This window comes from Tamandua tetradactyla, chromosome 11, assembly GCF_023851605.1.
Source record: "Tamandua tetradactyla isolate mTamTet1 chromosome 11, mTamTet1.pri, whole genome shotgun sequence".
NCBI lineage: Eukaryota > Metazoa > Chordata > Mammalia > Pilosa > Myrmecophagidae > Tamandua > Tamandua tetradactyla.
The window spans coordinates 92,899,911-92,921,595 of NC_135337.1; the positions used below are offsets into that span (position 1 = coordinate 92,899,911).

General features: G+C 37.4%; 1 long non-coding RNA gene across 1 annotated transcript; it reads left to right on the plus strand.

Annotated features, from left to right (window-relative positions):
- The first annotated feature begins 2,565 nt into the window (after positions 1-2,565).
- LOC143649684 (uncharacterized) lies at positions 2,566-20,190 on the plus strand. The gene is made up of 3 exons (XR_013159145.1): positions 2,566-3,082; positions 6,121-6,472; positions 20,162-20,190. It is a non-coding gene; the product is annotated as an uncharacterized LOC143649684 (long non-coding RNA).
- The last annotated feature ends 1,495 nt before the right edge of the window (positions 20,191-21,685 follow it).

Below are 21,685 nucleotides of genomic sequence, written 5' to 3' on the forward strand. Positions count from 1 at the left end.
AGTAGATATCACCTTGTTGTTCAAGATGTAGTGGAGAGGCTGGAGGGAACTGCCTGAAAATGTAGAGCTGTGTTCCAGTAGGCATGTTTCTTGGTGATGATTGAACAATGATATAGCTTTCACAATGAGTCTCTGTGAGTGTGAAATCCTTGTTTCTGATACTCCTTTTATCTACTATATCAACAGAAGAGTAGAACATATGGAATAAAAATAAACAATAGGGGGAACATATGTTAGAATAAATTTAGTTTGAAATACTAGTGATAAATGAAAGCAAGGGGTAAGGGGTGTGGTATGTATAATCTTTTTTTTCTCTGTTATCATTTTATTTCTTTTTCTGTTGTCTTTTTATTTCTTTTTCTAAATCGATGCAAATGTTCTAAGAAGTGATGAATATGCCACTTTGTGATGATATTAAGAATTACTGATTGTATATGTAGAATGGAATGATATCTTAATGTTTTGTTTTGTTGCTAATTTTTTATTAATAAAAATGCTTTATTAATAAAAAATGCTAAAAAATGCCTAAACACTTTTTGTTCTCTGTTTTAATAATGTTTTAAAATTACAAAAATTTTAAAAAGTACATTGATAATTAAGTTTTCAAAATATACTGTGGTTATATAATTTGTCCCAAGCTTAAATCCAGGAAAATTTCTCTATATTTCTCAAATATCTTTTATTTCAGTTACTGAAATTTGATTAGATTTTATTCAGTTACTTCTATTACAAGGATATTTACCTTTCAATAATGATCTGATTATTACAGTTACTATTGCAAATGTTTTATTGGAGAAAAATATTAAAAAACATGCTATATCCTGTAGCATTTTTTTATGATTACCATTTTTAATTTCCAGGCCAGTAAAAAAAAGAATTTTAAACCACACCCATTTTTCTGTGCTTAGCCCTCCCCCATAACTGCATTAGGTGGTTAGGTTTTGGAGCAGGGCTGGATTGGACAGTAAGAAACTCGGCTTGTTGAGTTTAGATTTAGTCTGCAGGTGTGGGAGAAGGCTCCGGGGAGTACTATCTTCTGGCTGTGTTTTAGAAGTAGTCACGACTCTACTGGGTGGGACTGCCTAGGGAGGAGGGGGAGCGGAGTTAGGAAAAGGTTTGCAGAATTAAAGGAAGAGTTAGCAGGGAAAAGAGAAGGAGTGTTGGGTTCAGAAATAGGTTGTTTCAGGAGAGGAGAATGGAGAATAAGATTTGATAAGTGGAACAAGTTTGGCAGAGAAAGAGAAGGGCACCTGCACAAGCCAAAGAAGGCCTGGATATGTGGGACTTCACTTTCCAAGACACTGATAGTGATAGTCAATGTCTAGAAGAATTTTTGGTTAAGGCTTCTGCCGGGATAGCTTCAGCTGGGCAGACACTCGGCGAGCTGATAGTCGCCCGGCAGCCTTGCGGCCAGAACCCTGGGTGGAAGGGGGCGAGCTCGCAGGGTGTAAACCTTGTGGTAAGCAAGGCCTAGCCGTCTCGGCTAGGGGGCTAAAGGACTTGAGCCAGAGGCCAATTAATCAGCACAAAGCTTCTTTATTGTTACATAGTATAAGCTATGAGTACTGAGGGAGCTCAAGTGCGCAGAAGACCCCGAGCTTTTAGGGAGCTCAGGTTATATACAGTTGCACTGGGGGAGGAGTGAGGGAGGGGGCAGAGGGTCCGGGGAGCCAATCACACAAGCTAAGAGATAGTTGCCAGGTAAAGGCTGGAATTAGGCAGGAGCAGTATGAGCAGGTGGCAGAACAGAGAAGTGGAACAAATAACAGGAAGGCTTGTGGTTTAGTGGTGAGCTACGGAAATGGGCGGTCTATGACAAGAGGGGGAAGGGGGAACAGTGAACTAGGTGACAGGCTTGAGAGACAGGGAGAGAATATAGAAATGATTAAAAATTTTTTAAGTATGGCTAGGCTCCAATCCCTGAGAAATATGCCACAGGCTTCCATTTTCTGGCCAAAGTGACCTGTTATCTAAATTGTGCTGTGACCAGGTGTTGTTGCTATGGAAAATTAATCTCGTGTCTTAAATCAGCAGCAAGCTAAGGACTGCCCATTTCCCGTGATAATGGATAGGGCAGAGAGAAACTCTCAGTCTCACATGATTTAGAGTTTCAAGTCCAGAGAGTATGTGGAGAAGTGGATGGAGGCATCCCACCATCTCACTTGCCCCTAGGGTCCCAGACTTGGCAGAGGTAAGTGTCCTCTAGCACTAGGATTTCAGATATGTTGTCTAGGACAACAGAGAAGGAGAGTGTCAGACAGGAAAGAGGACAGTGTTTTCCTTATCCTGAGATGATTCACCTGTGTTGGAGCTGAAGTCAGGCATGTGGGTTCCATCCCTCCTTTGGAGGTTTTGTCTCCATTCCCAATCCCAGGTCTCAACATGAAAATGATAGGTTTCTTGACCCAGAAGTAGGAATAAAGACCAAAACTCAAACAGATGAGCTTTATTGTGAGGCTATAAACAGGTGGATTGAAGCCTAATATGGTAACAGCCCTGTACAGGGGAAGGGCTACAGGTTCTATAGGATGGTTGGCAGGGGTAGGGGAAGGAAGTGGTGGACTTTCGTTGTCTAGCTTGTGCGTGAGAAATTGGTAGGCTAAGTAGGGAGTTATCACAAGCTTGTACTTGCTGGGGCTGTAACTACCGAAGGGGGCATGCCATACAGTCTATAAACGCTAAGATTGCCTTTTGTTCAGGGCTCAGACTTTCAGAGGTTACTCAGCTGAGCCCTATGGCCATAGCAAATAAAGCCTGCTTCCCAAAACTATGGATCCTTAGTCTTAGCCTGTTCTAACTTCGTGAAACATTCTTGGAAGCCTGTGGCCACATTCCTGGTTTTCATGCTACATCTCTGGGGGCTCGTCTGGGATATGAGGCAGGTGTACCTTCATCTCCCTCACCCATGGCGGTAGTAGCACTCTGACTGGAAACCTGACAGAATCCAGTGCTGGCGGTGGGGCATTTCCCCATCTCTCAGATTCCTGTACTTCCTGGATGGGGCGCCTGTCACCACCAGAGTGGCAATGGATCCAGGACAGTTTCTGGAACCAAGTTTCTGGAAGCACCACCCATCTGTCTGGTAAGCACCCAGGTGCATCCGTTTCAGCCCACTCATAAAAGGCTGGGGGGGGGGGGCCTGAGTGGACGGGGAGCCTGACCAACTCCCACAGACTCTCTGAGTACCAGTCTCCAGTTGGAGGACCAGGGGAAATGGAAATCTTCAGGTTTGGTTCTGGAAAGGGCGGTGCAGGGGGAGGGTTGGAGTGTGTGTGTGTGGAATTGTGTGAATGAAAGGAAGTCCTGGGCTGTGCACTAGACTGTGAGTGAGTTCGAATTCTGCAAGTTTGTGGCAATCCTCATATGGCTCAGGGTGAGCAACCCTGAAAAGGGGGGGTGGGGCTGGCTGAGGGGTTATGTGCCCAATGTCCCCATGGGGGAGCAGCCAGATGGAAGGAAGTGACAGTTTGTTCAAAATCCTTTGCTGTTTGTCTACAAGCTCTCCCACTAATCACTGGTACCACAGATGTGAGAGGTGAAGTCAGTAAGACATGGTTGAAATGCATGATTTCTAATTTTAAAAAAAGCTTTTATTAATGGCTGGGGAATCAAGTTGACCCCTGACTGACTTAGGAAACTATGAATTAAAGTGGACCACTATTAGGAAGAATAAAAATAAGATATTTTCTTGTATTACAGCTTATCATTACTCTGTCTTATAAATTAAATCTTACACATTTCAGAGTAAAAGGAAAACATCTAGGTAAGGGTTTTAAAATTGGTTTCATGAAAAGGATCTGTTCTGTACAATTAATGTTGCCATTGTGTAACCTTGGTAAAACAAACAAAACAGTTAAAACGTGCACTCTATCTGGGGGGACTGGCTATCCTCTCAGAAGGAGGTGTACTTTAATAAAAATATCTAGGTCCCAGGAAGCTCCTCTTGGTCTCTAGCCAGTTCCCAGAGGACCAAACTGGGCCTAGTCACACAAGCTAATTGGAATTTGGCCACTACTATGTGAAGATATCATAAAAAGAAGAAAGAGAAAAAAATCTTATGAGAGAGGGACAACACCTCATCAAAATCTTATGCTCTGCTAAGTATCTTAACTAAGGAGACTCTGAATGCTGTCCCCAAAATTGCTATGGAATTTTACAGAGAGTTATAATGCTGCTTCTGAAATTCTCCAGGACTTCTCTTCAGGTGGTAATGCCATCTTACCTGGTGATGTAACTATGCTCTATTTTTTGAAGACTTTCAGTTGCTAACTTTTAATTATTTTCTTTACTTACTTTCCTGGTAAAATCTATTTTTATGTCACTGAATTCAGTGTTGTCCACAAATCCAAACCTATAAATTAAATGGTCCCAAATATCACGTTGTCGTTTATGCACAAAATTGGCACTGGGAACAGGATTCGCATTTCAGCATGGCTTCATAATAGTAGAGGTCAATGAGACAAGCTTTAAAAATTTATGCAGAAACTGTGGAGTATGTTCTTCTAAATATTGTGATGCTTTATTAGGGCCATATCTGATAAATTGAAAAGTGTTGGTTTCTTGTATTTTTGTATGCAGAATCGTTTTAAATTTAAATATTTTGTCTCCCTGGGTTATACTTTCTGGTGCTTTAAGACATTTGGGAATTTTTACATCAGTAGGCCCTCTTCAAAGTTTACTTAAAGTGAATTAACAGTAAGCCATGGGCTTTTAACATAGATTAGGAAAGAATGTCATTTTTTCTGGGAAAAAGATCCTCTAAGCTCAAAATAAAAAAACCAAGAAATCCCAGGATGGGATAATTTACCTTACTCCTCACTTGCAGAGGAATGAGCAAAATGCACAGGACTCTGTAAAAACTAGGAAAATAAAATAAAACAGGAGAAGCCTATTTGGGTTGTTGGTGTCTAGAAAGCATACCATGAAAAAAAGAGAAAAAATAACTGGAACATATGAAAAAAAGAATGAAATATGTTAATATAATATAGAAATGTATATAAACAGAAAAATAGAGCAATCTCTGAAAAAAAATAATTATGAAAAGGAATTGGTAGAACTACAGGAAAAACTGTAAATACTGCAGGATCAAAATTTTGTTTTTGAAGAAATCATTTTAATTATCAATCAATAGCTGAGAGGGGCACAGTCCATATAGCCCAATAGAAATACAAGAAAGATAAGGTAAAGTAAGCAAAGGAAAAGTGCATATGGTATTAGCCACTGCCACTGTGATTAGAACCCTGATAAGTGGGATGAGAATGTATAGAATAAAGTAGGTAATAGAAGTATTTTAAATATAAAAGGTTTGTCAGGAAAAGAAAAAAACATTAATTATCTGGATGGTCAAAATTGCTGATGCAGGGGCTGAAGGAGTGGTGTTGGACTATGCAGATTGCATGAAATTTATAAAAATTGGCACCAACCCCATCACATAAACTGCTTTTTAAAAGTTTAATCAGCAAACTGGAAAAAGTTCTATCTTTCTGGCATTGGTTGCACGAAAGTTTAATAAGCAATGCCCTGCTGACACTGTGGCTACAAAACAATCAACTCTGGTATGCTTCATAAAATGGGAAAGCTGGAAAATATGGGAGACTGGAATACAGGGAAAGGAAAAGCCAAAACCAACAAACAACAAAAATTTTTATATGTTGGAATTTCGGTTGTGCTTTAACTGGAGTGTTTTGGGTATTGAACATTATTCTAACAAATTTAGTTTTGATAATAACTGTTTGTGATGAAATATTTGCTTGAGGTGGTGACTTGAGTTTGAAGGATATAAAGGATTTTTTTTTGCTGAGAGGAAAAAGAGAATAGTTTTGTCCTAACATGAAATGAATGGCCATTGCAGAATGAAAAAATGTGGGACAATGCCTGAATGAACATAGTAAGTTATCAAAAGTTTGTATAGGGGAAATTATGGTCAAGGTTAAGAAAAGTTTTAAATGAACTAAAAGGAGAGGTATTAAAAACAGTACTCAAACTCTTTAGCATCTACCCTCCCTTACCTGAGGTCAAACCAGGAAACATGATATGGGTAAAAAGCTGAAGAGGAAAAAATAAAAAAAAAAAGAGGCTCACTCCAGTCTTAATAGAAAGGTTCTTACCATGTTGTTTTAGTAATCCCAGCAGTTGTCAAAGCTGTGAAGAGCATCCTATAAATTCACCACTCTCAGGTCAACAGGGCCACTGCAGCCCACCCCTGCGAGTGCACCCCTGATCCTGAACACCTGTGATGCACCATCCTCCAGGAGGCACTGTGCCCTACTCCATCGCAGCTGAGATGAGCTGACTAGACCAAGACTGAGGCCGGAGTGACCACCATTGCCCTGCTCTAGTTCACCAGAAACAGCTAGTCAATGCATGGCTGAAGGCTGAGGAGACCTCCGAGCCCTGCCCCAGTCACCCCGGAAGCTGACTGATCTATGCAGGGCTGAAAATTAGAAAATCAACCCATGGACATCCTGGTCTGGTGTGTCTGTGGACTAACTGTCTTTTCTTGTTCTTTGTATTTGTCTTTCGTCTAGCAGTTTCAGCCCTCCTGGAAATAGGTCTCCTAGATTTCTTTCTGAAAACCAACTTTACTCTAATTTGATGGAATCCCTCTTTCCTGGATAACTTCCCCCTTCCTAACTGCTCCTCAGAGTGTGTGTCTCCATTCCTTTCCTGAAGCTGATTGTACATTCATGTTGTGGCACTCCCCATAGCCAGCACCATGCACCTCACTCCTCTGTTTCTGCTTGTAATGGTCATAAGCCCTTCCAAGGGAAATAATGCATGCCAGGCATATTGGATAAAGGTAAAAACTATAACCCGTATTCATGCCAGGTCTGTTCTCAAGCTTGAATTATTCTGTATAAACCCTAAAGAAAGATGCCCCAGTATACTATAATCCCACCTCACCAGGTTCAGTAATGCTGTTTTAGTTACTCTAGGAATGCAAAACTGAGAAGGCCTCCTAGGAGCTGGTGCTAACTTTATCTCTTGCCCAAAGTTACGAGCTAAGACTTCACTGAAGAAAAAGGAAAAACCATGGGCTCCCAAAAACATGTAACCAAAGCTAATGCCCACCAGCATGTGAAAAAACCCCAAAGCAGGTACTGGGCATAGAGGCCAGGGGGCATAAGCTGTCAACGAGACAGATCAGACCCTCTCAGGGGTTGTTACTGCTCCCTCACTTGCACACATCATACCACCCTGTTTGGCCCCAGAAGATGTCTGGTTAGCCAAAGATTGGTAAGATTCTTCAGGGGAGGAACAACCTAAGCCAGGCACAATCACAAAGAGGCCATCAGGAGAAAACTTGAGGCCAACCGAGGGAGGACACAGACCTTTACCAACCCAACTTCACAAGGGCCTAAACCCTGCATGGCTACATTGTTTTCCATGCCCAGCTCAGATCAGAACATACCAACACCTGCAGCAAATAAATAAATAAAATTAAATATAAATGATGTTAAAACCCCTCCCTAAAAGTGGGGGTAAGCATTAAAGGGGGGAAAATGTAGCAGGCAGGCCTCCCCCTCTTTCTGCTTTAGCTGTGCTCTCTGTGGAAAATCTCCAAACTCCCTTTCCATGCAGGTAAGTGAGATAAGACACATTCCTGGGATAGAAACCCCCTCCCCTAGCCTTCAGGAACTTGTGAAGATGCATGTAGGCAAGAGAAGACATCCTTGCATTGGAGGCCCCTCAACGGTTGAGCTCTGGGCCATTCTCAACTTAAATCAGCCAATTGTTTACCTTGTCTTTAACATGTCATACAGTTTATAAAAGCAAAGGTTGCCTTTTGTTCAGGGTTCAAACTTTCAGAGGTTACTCGGCTGAGCCCTATGGCCATAGCAAATAAAGCTGCTTCCCGAAACTACAGATCCTTAGTCTCAGTCTGTTTTTAACTTTGTGAAATGTTCCTGGAGGCCTGCGGCCTTGTTCCTGATTTTTGTGCTACAATTGTAGCTGCTGGGATTGTAGCTGCTGGAGGGCTGAGGTTGGATAAGGGGAGCTATCACAGGAATTCAGTTGCTGGAGGGTGGATGCACAGACAATCATGGGTCTTCCATTTGAGCTGTGGCAGGTTTGGTTTTACAAGGGACCTCCTGGAAGTTGCAGGTGGGGGGAGTTTCTTGGAATGTTTACTAAGGATCAGTTACTTCATTGAGGCCTTAACCTAACAATTTCATTATACACAGAGAGAAGTTACTGCATAAAGAGTTATATAAACGAGATAGACTAGGTTATATAAACCAGATTGGTCTCCCCCAATTCTCAGTTAGAGCCACCCTATTGGGTGAATGCTCATACTGTATACTGTATCAGTCCATCACAATGTTAGATACTTTCAATGAAAGAAACAGCACCAGACAATGGTAAATCAGCAATAATGACTTTCTTTGGGGGCTGCCATAACAGGGATAAGTGAGTAGAAATCATCTTCATTAAACAAAAGGCATCAAGCTTTTTTCGTAGGACCGAAAGTGTGTTGGAGCAAAAGCACTGCAAGATTAAAAGGGGTATTGTTCAGTGGGATAGGCGAGTGAGATTGCAATTTGGTTTGTATGGTTCCATTAAGATGGGTGAGGGATTTACTGATGTTGTAATTAGGGCCACTTGATTGGGAATGTTTTTCTTTTTGTTAATTAGATTTCTTTAGTCTGCAAGCATTGAGAGAAAGGAGGGGTATTTGAATTTAATAGGTGAAGAAGTTATAAATTAAAGGAAAGAGATTCACAACTCCCTATGGGCTACCTTTAAGGAGATAGGATTGTCAGAAAGTTTCCATTCTATTACTCTTGTTTTTCCCCTAGGGAGCTGAAATTTTTAAAGAATAGAATGACAATCATTTAGTTAATGAGACTTCTACTCTCTGGTAATGAAAACTTTAAATAGGCTCCCAATGGGTCTCAGCAAACACCTTGGGACTTCCAGCAATATAAATTAGGACTTTTCAGGCTGGGCCATCTCTGTACTTTCTGGGGAAAAGTTATTATAGGAGAAAATGACATGGGTGACCAGGATGCCAACTAAAATAGTTGATGTATCCAACTGAGGTCTGCATGGGAATATTAAAGAGTGGAGGAAAACTTATTAAGTCCAAGTACTAGTGAGATAGTAAAGAGCAGTAAGTTATGTGTGTTCCCATACCAACAGCATCAGCAACACCTGGGAGCTTATTAGAAATGCAAATCTTGGCTTCCATCCGAGATGTAAAGAATCAAAAACTCTGGGGTTAGGGTAATTATTTGTGTCATAATAAGCCCTCCCAATGAATTTTTTGCACATCTAAATTTTGGAATAATTGTCTTAAGAGATTTATTGAAATGTTTCCAAGAGGAACCAACTCAAACCTGCATGTTTGGAAGATTTGAGCCCTTTCTGCCTCTGAAAGTTTGTTTTTGATGTTAAATGTTTTATCCCTTTTTCTTTTACATCCCACTGCATTTGTTTAAATTATAATAATATTAAATGCTTATAGTTAATAACAATAAATTACCAAGATTATATAAGATGCTAACAATAATTATGCATAACTGTATGGGAGGGAATATAGGAACTCTTTTTAATATCTTCCCAATAGATATGTAAATCTGAAATGTCTGAATATTTGAAGAAATAAAGTCTACTAAAAAATGGAATGAAAAGAAAAAACATATAGCTTCACTACCCTGAACATAGGGATTTGTGTAAGATGTGCAAAATATTGGAGAATTTTCACATCAAAAGAGAATTGATTTCTGTAGATCAGAAAAGCAGAAATATTAAAACATTTTAAATTTATGAAATAATCCTGGACAATTATGAATGTAAAATTGAAATGATCCACTGGGACTTCATGGCAACACAGTTGTACATAGAATGACTACCTATGGGGGAGCGTAGTGTTAAGGAATACACTTCGTGGGAATTTCCTGTCCCAGTATAGAGGTAAGAAATTGAACACTTGCACTTAGAGAAAGATGGGCTGTGATCATGAGATCCAAGTTGTACTACATACATCATTTGAATTAAAATCTTGAACAAAGGAGTTTATGCTTGCTACTAATTTGATACATAGTCTCCTGTTCCACCAGAAACACCAAATACATTGAGACAGGAAACCAAATGGGATTTTCAGGATTTCAAGTGCATAGAAGCTAAAAAGGAGATAACCAATAAATTAAAGAAAGTCTTCAGGTAGTTTGCAATTTTAACCTCAGTATTATTGTATAACTTCATGAATTTAAGTGTATCACCTCAGTGTTACTGTTATATAACTTTATGAATTTATGTTTATCATTTTATGCATTTATGCATATTACTCTGTGCATTTGTGTGTATCACTCTATAAATTTATGCATTCCTAGAGGTGTATAATTGCAAGCTTTCTTGAAGGAAGAAAAGCAGAATGTCTGCAGGGCTGTAAATCAAGTCCAGACTTGCTCAAGCATGTCCAAAGATATCAGTGTGCAAAGAGGGAGGCTGCCAGGCTGTTTCTTGTCATATCCAGGAGCTGCCCTTATCAAAGACAAAGGAGTACAGCTAAGGGCCAGGTATTAACTCCAATTCTGCAAGTTCTGTCTCTGTATTTTTCCAGTGTTTACCACCCATTCCCTTAGTTACTCTTGCCTTTCTCAGTAGCCTATATAATCTAGAAACAAAGAATATTTTGGGCTCAAACATTGGATGGAGAATCCTCTGGACCTAGAAGCAATAAAGTTTTGTCCACTTCTCAGAGGCTCAGATGCTTTCTTGGATGATCAGAGCTTTCCCTACTTCAGTCTGGGTATTTGTAGATATTTTTGTTGTTTGATTGTGTAGACTTTATTTATTTTAATGAGATAATTTCATTGACATCAGGCACTGTTGTAGTCAATTTATTACTGTTGGTGACAGAATATTAAGATTTTACTGTTAACTATATTCATAGTTTGCTGTGGGAGCATTTTCCCACATACCATTAATATTAATGACTTGTAAATGTTTCAAATATTTTCTCTAGTCCTTGAAAGAATGTATTTATATTTGTAAGATAATCACAGTTTTCATGAAACACAGGATTCATTGTGTTATGCATTCCGATGTTTTAACTTCTAGCTTTTCTGCTGGTGACATACATAATGCTACACTTCCCCTACCACATTCACATGCAATTAAGCACTGTTATTTATACTCAGAATAATGTGCCACCATCATCTCTATCCACTTCCAGACATTTCAATTCAATGCAGCTAAAAATTATGCACATATTAAGCAAATGCTCTCTATTCTCTAGACTCATTGTATCTCCTGTTAACTTTTATGGTAAATTTTGTGCTTATGAGTTTACATATTATAATTATTTCATATTGGTGAGAGCATTTAATATTTGTCCTTTCGTGTTTAACTTATTTCACTCAAAATAAAGTCCTTAAGTTCCTATCATGTGGTCATATGCTTCAGGACTTTGTACTTTCTTACTGTTGAATAATATTCCATTGTATGTATATACTATATTTTGTTTACACATTCATTGGGTGATATACACTTGGGTTGTTTCTATCTCTTAACATTCGTGAATAAGGCTGCTATGAACAACAGTGTAGTGGGTTTGCTATATTGTAAGGGAAAATTATACTTATCTTTCTGAGGAACTCAAACCATTTTCCACAGCCACTTTACCATTTCACATTCTGACCAGCAATGAATAAGTGTTCCTATTTATCCCCATCCTCTCTAACACTTGTAGGTTCCTGTTTGTTTAGTAGTAGATGTGGGGTGACATCACATTTGATTTTGATTAACAGATCCCTCATAGCTAGTGAAGACGAGCATCCATTCATATGTTTTTAACCATTGTATTTCCTCTTTCATTTAACGTCTTCTCATTTTTTTTCCTATTTTTAAATATGATTGTTGGTCTATTTATATTGAGTTGTACGGTTTCTTTATATGTTCTGGATATGAAACACTTATTGGATATGATGTTTCCAAATATGTTCTCACATTGATTCAGCTGTCTTTTCATGCTTTTGGCAAAATCCTTTGAAGCACAGAAATATTAAATTTTGAAGAGTTCCATTTATCTATTTTTCTCATCCATTGCTGGTGCTATGGATGTAAAGTCTAAGAAACTACTGCCTATCACTAGATATTGAAAATGTTTCCCTTACATTTTTTGCTACAATTTTGTTGTATTATTTTTTATATTTAGGTCTTTCATTCACTTTGATTCTCTTTTTGCATAGGGACTGAGTTAGGGGTCCTCCTTCATTTTTGGTTATGAATATCCAGTTTCCCAGAACTAGTTAATGAAGAGGCTGTTCTGTCCCAGTTGAGTGGACTCTGGATCTTCGTTGACAGCCAATTGATCCTAGATGTGAGAATCTATTTCTGAACTCTCAACCTGTTTGCATTGATAAATTATCTGTTTTATTCCAAGTCCATTCTTTTTTTCACCAAGATAGCTTTGCAATATGCTTTCAAGTCAGGAAGTGTGAGTCCTTCCAATTCATTCCTCTTTTCCAAGATGTTTTTTCTATTTCAGGGCCCTTATCCTTATTAAAATAAATTTGATAATTGACTTTCCCACTTCTGCAAAGTAGGCTGTTGGAATTCTGATTGTTATTGAATTAAGTCTGTAGATCAATTTGGTTTTAATTGACATCTTAACAACATTTAGCTTTCCAACCCATGAAACACAGAATGTCCTTCCATCTATTTAGGTTTTAAAAATTTTTTATTAGCAATTTACTTTAATTTCCCGCATATAGGTGCATTATATCAATGGTGAAATTATTCTTAGATATTGATTCCTTTACTTGCTATTATAAATGGATTTTTATTTCATTAAATCCTCCAAAAGGTCATTACTAGTGTATACAAACACTACTGACAGTTTTGCATGTTTAACTTGCATCCTGCCACTTTGCTGAACTTGTTTATTAGCTCTACTAGCTTTGTTGTGTGTGTGTGTCTGTGTGTTTGTGGAGGGCGGTGGGGGGCTCTCATGCCACTTGCAAATATGGACAGTTTTACTCTTTTTCCAACTTGGATGTATATTCTTTATTTTTCTTTCCTAATTGCTCTAGCTAGAACTTCTAGCACAATATTGAATTGTAGTGGTCACATTTGGCATCGTTGTCTCATTCCCAGTCTTAGTAGGAAAGCTTTCAGTCTTTTACCATTGAGTGCAATGTTAGCTGTGGTTTTTAATATATGACCTTTATCATGTTGAAGAAATTTCCTTTGATTCTTACCCTTCAAATTGTTTTTGTCAAGAAAAGGTGTTAGATTTTGTCAATTTATTTTCTGCATCAGATGAGATTATCATGTAGTTTTTTCTTTTTGATTTGCAAATGTGGTGGATAAATCCATTGATTTTCCTGCATTGAACAACCCTTGCATACCTGGGATAAAACCCACTTGGTCATGTGTATAATTCTTTTAATGTGCTGCTGGAAGTAATTTGTGCTCTTGTCTGGGTGATGCACAGTCCTCCCCTCATCTCTAGAGTGACAGTATAGTTATTTTAACAGTTTCTGCTGGTCTTCTAGGTGTTTTTAAAAGAGGAGTAAGCCCTGCCACACCCTTTTCTACCATCTTCTTAGAAGTTCTCTCCATAAGTTTTAATATGTTGTGTTCTCCTGTCTAATTTTCTCAAGATCTTTACTATTTTCCCTTGCAATTTCTTCTTTGACACATGATTGTTAAAAAGAGTGCTATGCAACTTCCTTATATTTGTGGGGTTTCCTATTTTTCTCCTGCTACTCATGCCCAGCTTTATTCCATAATGGTCAGAGGAGATGTTTCGTATGATTTCTGTCTTTCCAAATGTATTGAGACTTGCTTTGTGAAACAAAATATTGTCTATCCTAGAAAAAGATCTGTTTGCTCTGGAGAGGAATGTATATGCTACTGTTTTGGACTGCAGTGTTTTTTATGACTTTCAGGTCTAGTTCTTTTATCATATTATTCAAGTTATCTGTGCCCTTATTGATCTACAATCTAGATGTCCTATCTATCGATGAGAGTACTGTATTGGTATTACCAGCTATTATTTTAGTTCTCTGTGTGGTAACTGCCACAGAAGGAGAGAAATTTTTAGTTCTTTACTGCGATTCATCACTCTCTTCCTTTGCCTCTTCCCTGAATGCTCTGCAGTATTTTTTTGGTCTATGGGATTTCAAAACAGTAGTTTCAGACAAAATGGTGTCTATTTCTCCCTTCAGTTTTACCAGTGTTTGCCTCATTCATTTTGGGGCACCATCGTTAGGTGTCTAAATACATGTAATTGCTATTTCTTCTTGGTGGATTGTTCAATTTATCAAATCATAGCATTCTTCTGTGTATCTTATAGCAGCTATTGACTTAAGGTCTATTTTGTCTACTATTAATATAGCTACCCCGGTTCTATTTTGATTAAAATTTGCACAGAATATCTTTTTCTACCCTTTTACTTTTGACCTATTTACATCTTTGGGTCTAAGGTGAGCCTCCTATAAACAAGTACTAGTTGCAACATGTTCTTTTACTCATTCTACCGATCTGTGTATTCTGATCGGGAAGTTTAATCTATTAATATTCAACATGAATGCTGTAAATGCAGTACTTACTACAGCCATTTTGTCTTTTATTTTTTCTAAAAACGTTTTCATTGTATAATATAACATATACACAAAGCAAAGAAGGAAAAAATAATACATTTCAAAGCTCTCTTCATCAAATAGCTACAGGACAAATCCCAGAGTTTGTCATGGGCTACCATATGATCCTCTCAGATTTTTCCTTCTAGCTGCTCCAGAATATAGGAGGCTAGAAGAAATAAATCTTTTTTATCATCACAAATGACTTTTTTCCATTTTTGTGAAAAATAACATACATACAAAAAAGCAATAAATTTAGAAGCACAGCACAGTGCAATAATTAGTTGTAGAACAGGTTTCAGAGTTTGACATAGGTTACAATTCCACATTTTAGGTTTTCACTTCTCACTACTCTAAGATACTGGAGACAAAAAGAGGTACCAATTTAATGATTCAGCAATCATATTTATTCGTTAAATCCTATATTCTCTGTATAACTCCACTGTCACCTTTGATCTTTCTATCCCTCTCTTCAGGGGTATTTGAGCTATGTCCGTTATAACTTTTTCATGTTGGAAGTGGCTGTTACTAATATAGGGTAGGGAGATGGAACTAGCTGATGTTCTGAAGAGGCTGGGCCCTCTAGCATTCAGAATTTCTCTGGTCCAGGGACCCATCTGGAGGTTGTAGGTTTCTGGAGAGTTACCCTAGTGCATGGAACATTTTTAGAAACTTATATATTGCCCTAGTTGTTCTTTAGAATTGGCTGGAATAGTTTTGGTTGGGGTTTGGCAAGTTATGATAGGTAGCAATGTCTAAATTGAAGCTTGTGTAAGAGTAACCTCCAGAGTAGCTACCTGATTCTATTTGAAGTTTTTATTAGTAATTTAATCACTTTACTAGTAATTGGGATGTTGAGGTTTCTATTTTCCTAGAGTCACTTACCTAGGATTAGCAGGTCGTTTCTGACTCTAAGAATCTTCTCATTACATTTAGGCTATTTAATTTATTGGTATAGAGTTGTTCATGATAAGTTTTTATATTCTTCATTTCAGTGGGATCACTAGTAATGCCCCTTTTTTCTGATTTTTATTATTTCTATCCTCTTTCTTTATCAGTCTAGCTAAATGTTTACCAATTTTATTGATCATTTGAAAGAACCAGTTTTTGGTTTTGTTCATTCTTTCTTTTGTTTTTTGCTTTCTCTTTCATTTATTTTCACTCTGATCTTAATTTTTTCATTATGCTCAATTTGTGTTTAGTTTACTCTTCATTTTATACTTCTTCCAGTTTTGAGGTTTGGCCTATGATTTAAGTATTTCCTTGCTTTTTAACATAAGCATTTGGAATATATTTCTCTCTCAGCACTGCCTTCATGGCATCCCATCTGTTTTGGTATGCTGTATTTTAATTTTCTTTTCTCTGTGTGGTAACTGCCACAGAAGGAGAGACATTTTTATTTCTTTACTGCAATTTATCACTCTCTTCCTTTGCCTCTTCCTTGAATGCTCTGCAATATTTTTCTGGCCTATGGAATTTCAAAACTGTAGTTCAGACAGTTCCTATCTGTTTAATAGTTGACTTGGTCAAAGGTTTGAGTTCCAGAGTTCAAAACTCTATCATCTCCCCTGAAATTTACCAAAACATATTTTAAACATTGTATTCAAATTGACTGAACCCAGCACACAGTTGTCAGTCAACATATATTCCTGCATTGAGTGAATGGATTTCTCATAAATACTGTAGATTACTTGACTTCTTGGAAAAAGAAGTTAGAGTGGATAAATAGATCTTATTAGAGATTGCACTAGGAAAGCCTTAAGATGATGAAGTGCATAAACTAAATATAGAAATTAATTTATTGACTGCATAATATAAATGAATGTATTTGGCTTGCATAATAATACACGTTTCTGTGAAAATTAATAATGTTTTATTTGATTTCATTGTACTCACATCAACCCCAAAGAACTGGGAAATGAAACATGAATTTCAGAATTTCTTCTTCAGGATTTTCAGAAGAAGCAGAATTGCAGCCCTTATTCTTTGGGTTGTTCCTAACCATGTCCATGCCCACCATGATTAGAAACCTCATTTTCTTGTTGACCAGCACTGAACTCACATCCCCATGTATATTTACTTCTTCCTGTCTAAGATATCCTGTTCTAACATTTGCTCACTTCCTTACCAGCCCAAAGATCGTAGTGAATGTATCAACACAGAGCAAAAATATTAAACTGCATCACACAGATGTACTTTTTAATACCCTTCATAGGATTAGATATTATCCTCCAGACTGCAGTGGTTTCTGACCAATTCCTCACCATCCACCAACCTCTGCACTATAAAGTCATCATGTTCCCCTGTATATATGGACTGTTGATTCTGGAGTCCTGGAAGATGTATATGTATCATCCTTTTTTAAAAAATTTTAATGCTGTTGTGGCTGTCCTTTTGTGCACAGATTGGCTTTCTCTTTGAACTCAACCAGATTGGCCAATTTTCCTGTTCTGAGAACTTCATCAATGACAAAGTGATGCATTTTGCAGTTGTTCTGGTGGGTTTGGATCCCTTTTTTCTTAGTCTAAGATGCATTTTCACAATGGGATCCTTTTCTCTTAGTCTAAGATTGCATTTTCCCCTATAAGTATCTCATCTGTTCAGGGAGGTACAAAGCATTTTTACTCAAGAATATCTCTTCTTATTATATCCTTATTTTATTGTACAAGCATGGGAGGTTACCTTAGTTACGTTGCTATGCAGAATGTATATTTGGGTGGAAAGACCTTGATATGACACACTATATTTATGTTCATATTGAGCACCTTCATCTAAAGTCTGAATAATAAAGACATAAAGGGATCACTGAGAAAATTCTTTGGGGAGGAAGCCATAATATGACATTTCCTTGCATCTGAAGAATGTTCTGTAATTGCCCTCTTTTTCAGTTCAATATGCACACTGCCTGCCATGGTACCTGGCACAGGGTAGTAGATGCCTCTTGAGTGGATTCTACACGTTTGAGAAATTTCAAAAAAGTTTTATATGATATGGCCTTAGAGTACACACTGTGATTAAATATGATAAATAAAATTTCCAATCATATATTGTGTTACTGTAGAACATATTTTTTGTTGATAACTTACATTCACTTATTAAAGTATGAAAGCTTGTGGTACATATGTAAGAATGTTAATTCATCGAGGTGCAGGAATACTGCTTACTCTATATTATTTAATTGCATCATTTCTAATTTAATTTGGAAGTGTTGAGTACTGCTTTCAAGTGTAATTCCTTTTATTTCTCTTAGCAAAATATAAACATGTTTTCTAAAGTCCATCCTAAACATCAAAGAGAAGGTAAATGAATACCCTATTTTACATTAATTTCTTGATCTAGTTAATGTTAAAAAAATTTTCAATTATCATGATCAAGGATCAAAGAGTGATCATCCCAAGTGACCAGATTCTTGTTTCTTAATAATTGTGAAAGTGGAGTCTTGTGATTTTTGGCTAGAAAATCCTTTCTGCACAAATATTAAAGTCCTTCCAACTTATCTTGGTTACTTGAAAGGGAACCTCAATTGTACTCATCCCTTAGTAAATTTGTCTGAAATAAATTTGAATCATTGATCAGGATGAATGCAGCCAATATCAAAGGACTTCCAAAATTGAGAATTGTAAGGCTTGGGTTGATTACCAACAGTTTTGTCCACATTAATTATTGCAATATTTAGCTATAGTTGCATAGCAACCTATCACAGAAATAAATGGCCTAAGATAATTACTTTCTCATAACATGGGAGTTTAAAATGAGATGTTCTTGTGGATTCAGTTAAGTTTCTTATGAGTCTGTGTGGGGATCATGGGCCCAGGACTCCCCTCTATATTGAGAACATTCTCCTCCATATTGAGAGAATGTAATTTTACATGGTTCTCTACATGACCAAAACAAACATTAAATAATGTTTGTTTATCTTTGGGGGTAAATAATGTACAAATGGTATCATAAACAAGAGCTTGAATCCCCTCCATGCTCATTGTTGATAACAAATCCCTGTGTCAAGAGACATTACAGAAACTCTGTTCTCACACCCTTGTTGTAAATCCTTATAAAACTTTACTCACCCCACCCATTTGTGCAGCTTTAACTTTCATTTCCATGGCTGGTCACCACTGTGGAATTACTCTCCTGTTCATAAGTCCTAATTAAAAGTCACGTCTACTCCATGCTTGATATGTCCTTTGGACTCTGAACTGCCCTGATCCAAGCTGTCCAAGAGCTGGTTGGAAAAATCTATGATTAGCTGTGTATTATGTGTTGAGAATTTTCTGATCATGGCTTGGATATTTAACATGTTGGCTATAAGTCAAGTGTTAGGTCTAGTGTCTCGGATGGGATGACTGCCTTGCTTTCTCTATATAGCATGCTTCTTCAGCAGGCTAGCCTAGGCTTGTTCAAATGGCAGATACTTATTCCTATGAAAGAGAAACAGAGACATGCTAAAGCTTCTTGAAGCACACTTTCACTTTCATCATATGCTACTTGTGACAACAAATGAAAATCATCAATTAAGCCCTGATTCAATGGTGGAGACATAGACTCTACTTCTTCATGGGAGGAGTCTCATGATCACATTACCAAAGATATTGCTTCAGAGAAAGGTAGAGAGTTGGCATAATCTCTGGAAATATTCTTCCAACAAATGAATTTCAATTCAATATATTCTTATTGTGTTCCTCAAGTGTCAAACCTTGAGGGGTGACACTTATCACTTCCATTCTCCATCACTAAATGTAACTCTTGGAGAAAGAAGTGAGAGTAAAATTATATGTTTAGTGAGCAGTGATAGACAATTTATTCCAGAATGTCAAGGTTCCCCAGATGTAAATATTACCTCCCTGTACCTCACCTCAAAATTATCAACCATAGGCTAAGAAGAAATTAATCCTTGTCCTTTCAGATACCTCAAATAGTTCAGGGGCTTCACATCTAATGTTTTGATTCGTGGAGCTAGAAAAATATTTCTTCCTTGAAGCCATCTTGATATATTGTATTTCACTTTAACAAATTAATAAGGGCTTCTATTCTGGTATTGGTAATTGAGAGCCTTGGAACCTGCTGGGAGGAGGTGGCATTTCGTGTGGAAATAATAAACAGACTTAGGAATTGAACAGTGGAAGATGTTTTGAGATATTAGGTAAAATCACCTGGAAAGGCATGGACCCATCTTTGATATTAGGCAAAAGCTGTTTGTTCTCTTCTCAACACACATAACTGCCAATAGAAAACATTGGGATTTTAAAGAAAAAAGAGATGAATGCCACACATAAAGCAGGAGAGCAGATGGCCTATCAGCCCCAAAATATGCCTCCCTGAAGAGTATTTGCAAAGTCCCCTTCAGGAAATGGTGAGAATGGGAGAATATTCAACTTCCCCAAGTTGAATTCTTGATATTCTCACAAGCAGTGTGGACAATCAAAGCTATAGGCTGAGCCCCCAGTCTTGGGGCTTGTTCATATGAAACTTAACCCCACAAAGGATAGGTTAAGCCTACTTAAAATTAGGTTTAAGAGTCACTCCCAAGAGAACTTCTTTTGTTGCTTAGATGTGCCCTCTCTCTCCAGCCAATACAACAAGCAAACTTGCCACACCCCCTGTCTACATGGGACATGACTTCCAGGGTTATGGACTTTCATGGCTACATGGGACAGAAACCCCAGAATGAGCCGAGACAACATAAAGGAATTGAGGAAGACTCTAGAATGAACTGAGATCCAGCATCAAGGGATTGAGAAAACCTTCTCAACCAAAGGGGGGAAGAGTGAAATGAGACAAAGTGTCAATGGCTGAGAGATTCCAAACAAAGTAGAGAGGTTATCCTGGAGGCTATTCTTATGCATTGAGTAGATATCACCTTGTTAGCCAAGATAAAATGGAGTGGCTGGAGGGAACTGCCTGAAAATGTAGAGCTGTGTTCCAGTAGCCATGTTTCTTGATGATGATTGTATAATGATAAAGCTTTCACAAGGTGACTTTGTGATTTTGAAAACCTTGTGTCTGATGCTCCTTTCATCTACCTTGTCAACAGATGAGTAGAACATATGTAATAAAAATAAATAATAGAAGAAACTAATGTTAAAATAAATCTAGTTTGAAATCCTAGTGATCAATGTAAGGGAGGAGTAAGGGTATGATATGTAATTTTTTTTCTGTTTTCATTTTATTATTCTCTTTTATTTTTATTTCTTTTTCTGAATTAATGCAAATGTTCTAAGAAATTATCATGATGATGAATATGCAACTATGAATGATATTGTGAATTACTGATTATATATGTAGAATGGAATGACCATATATCAAGAATGTTTGTGTTTCTTTCTTGTAATTTTTTAAAAATTAATAAAAAATTGAAAAAAACATGCCTCCCTGAGTCTGAGAAGTGTAATGTTTTTATGGATTCAAACAAGGGGATAAGTCGCTGTTACCATTACAGTAGTAAATATAAACAGAACTGAGAGAAGATTAGGGAAACCATTATAATAATAGGTATACACAGGGCTGAGACTAAGCTATAATAACCATTACAATCGTAAGTATGCACAAGGCTGAGACAAAGCTAGAATAACAATTAAAATCAAAAGTATAGACAAGGGTGAGACTGGTTGAGTCTCAGTAATTTCAGGTGTTAACTTCTGCCTATTCTCCAATACAGAAAGAAAAACAACTATTTGGTGATTCAGTAGTATAATAATTTGGCAATTCTTAATATCTTAGGTACATCCTGAATATGAGGTTTAAGGGAAGATGGGGATAACTGGAGACTGAATGGTTTCCAACAGTTGACATGAAGTAATGTTGCACATAGTTATACAATCTTTCTTTGCTGGTGAACATGCATTTTATAGCCATCAATACCTGATTTACACAGAAAATATATCCCATTCATTGCTTCTTCATCTGGTTCCCCATGTTTTGGTTTCTTCTCTATATTAGTAGTTCTATTATGGAGGCCTTCTAATTTTTCACCGGAGTTGTTCATGAGAAATAATTTTTAAAGGATAAAATACAGTATCATTGCTCTGATTATCATAAAATACACATGAAATATAACCATTTTGGCCTACTTAAAACTATTTCCTTAGTGACAC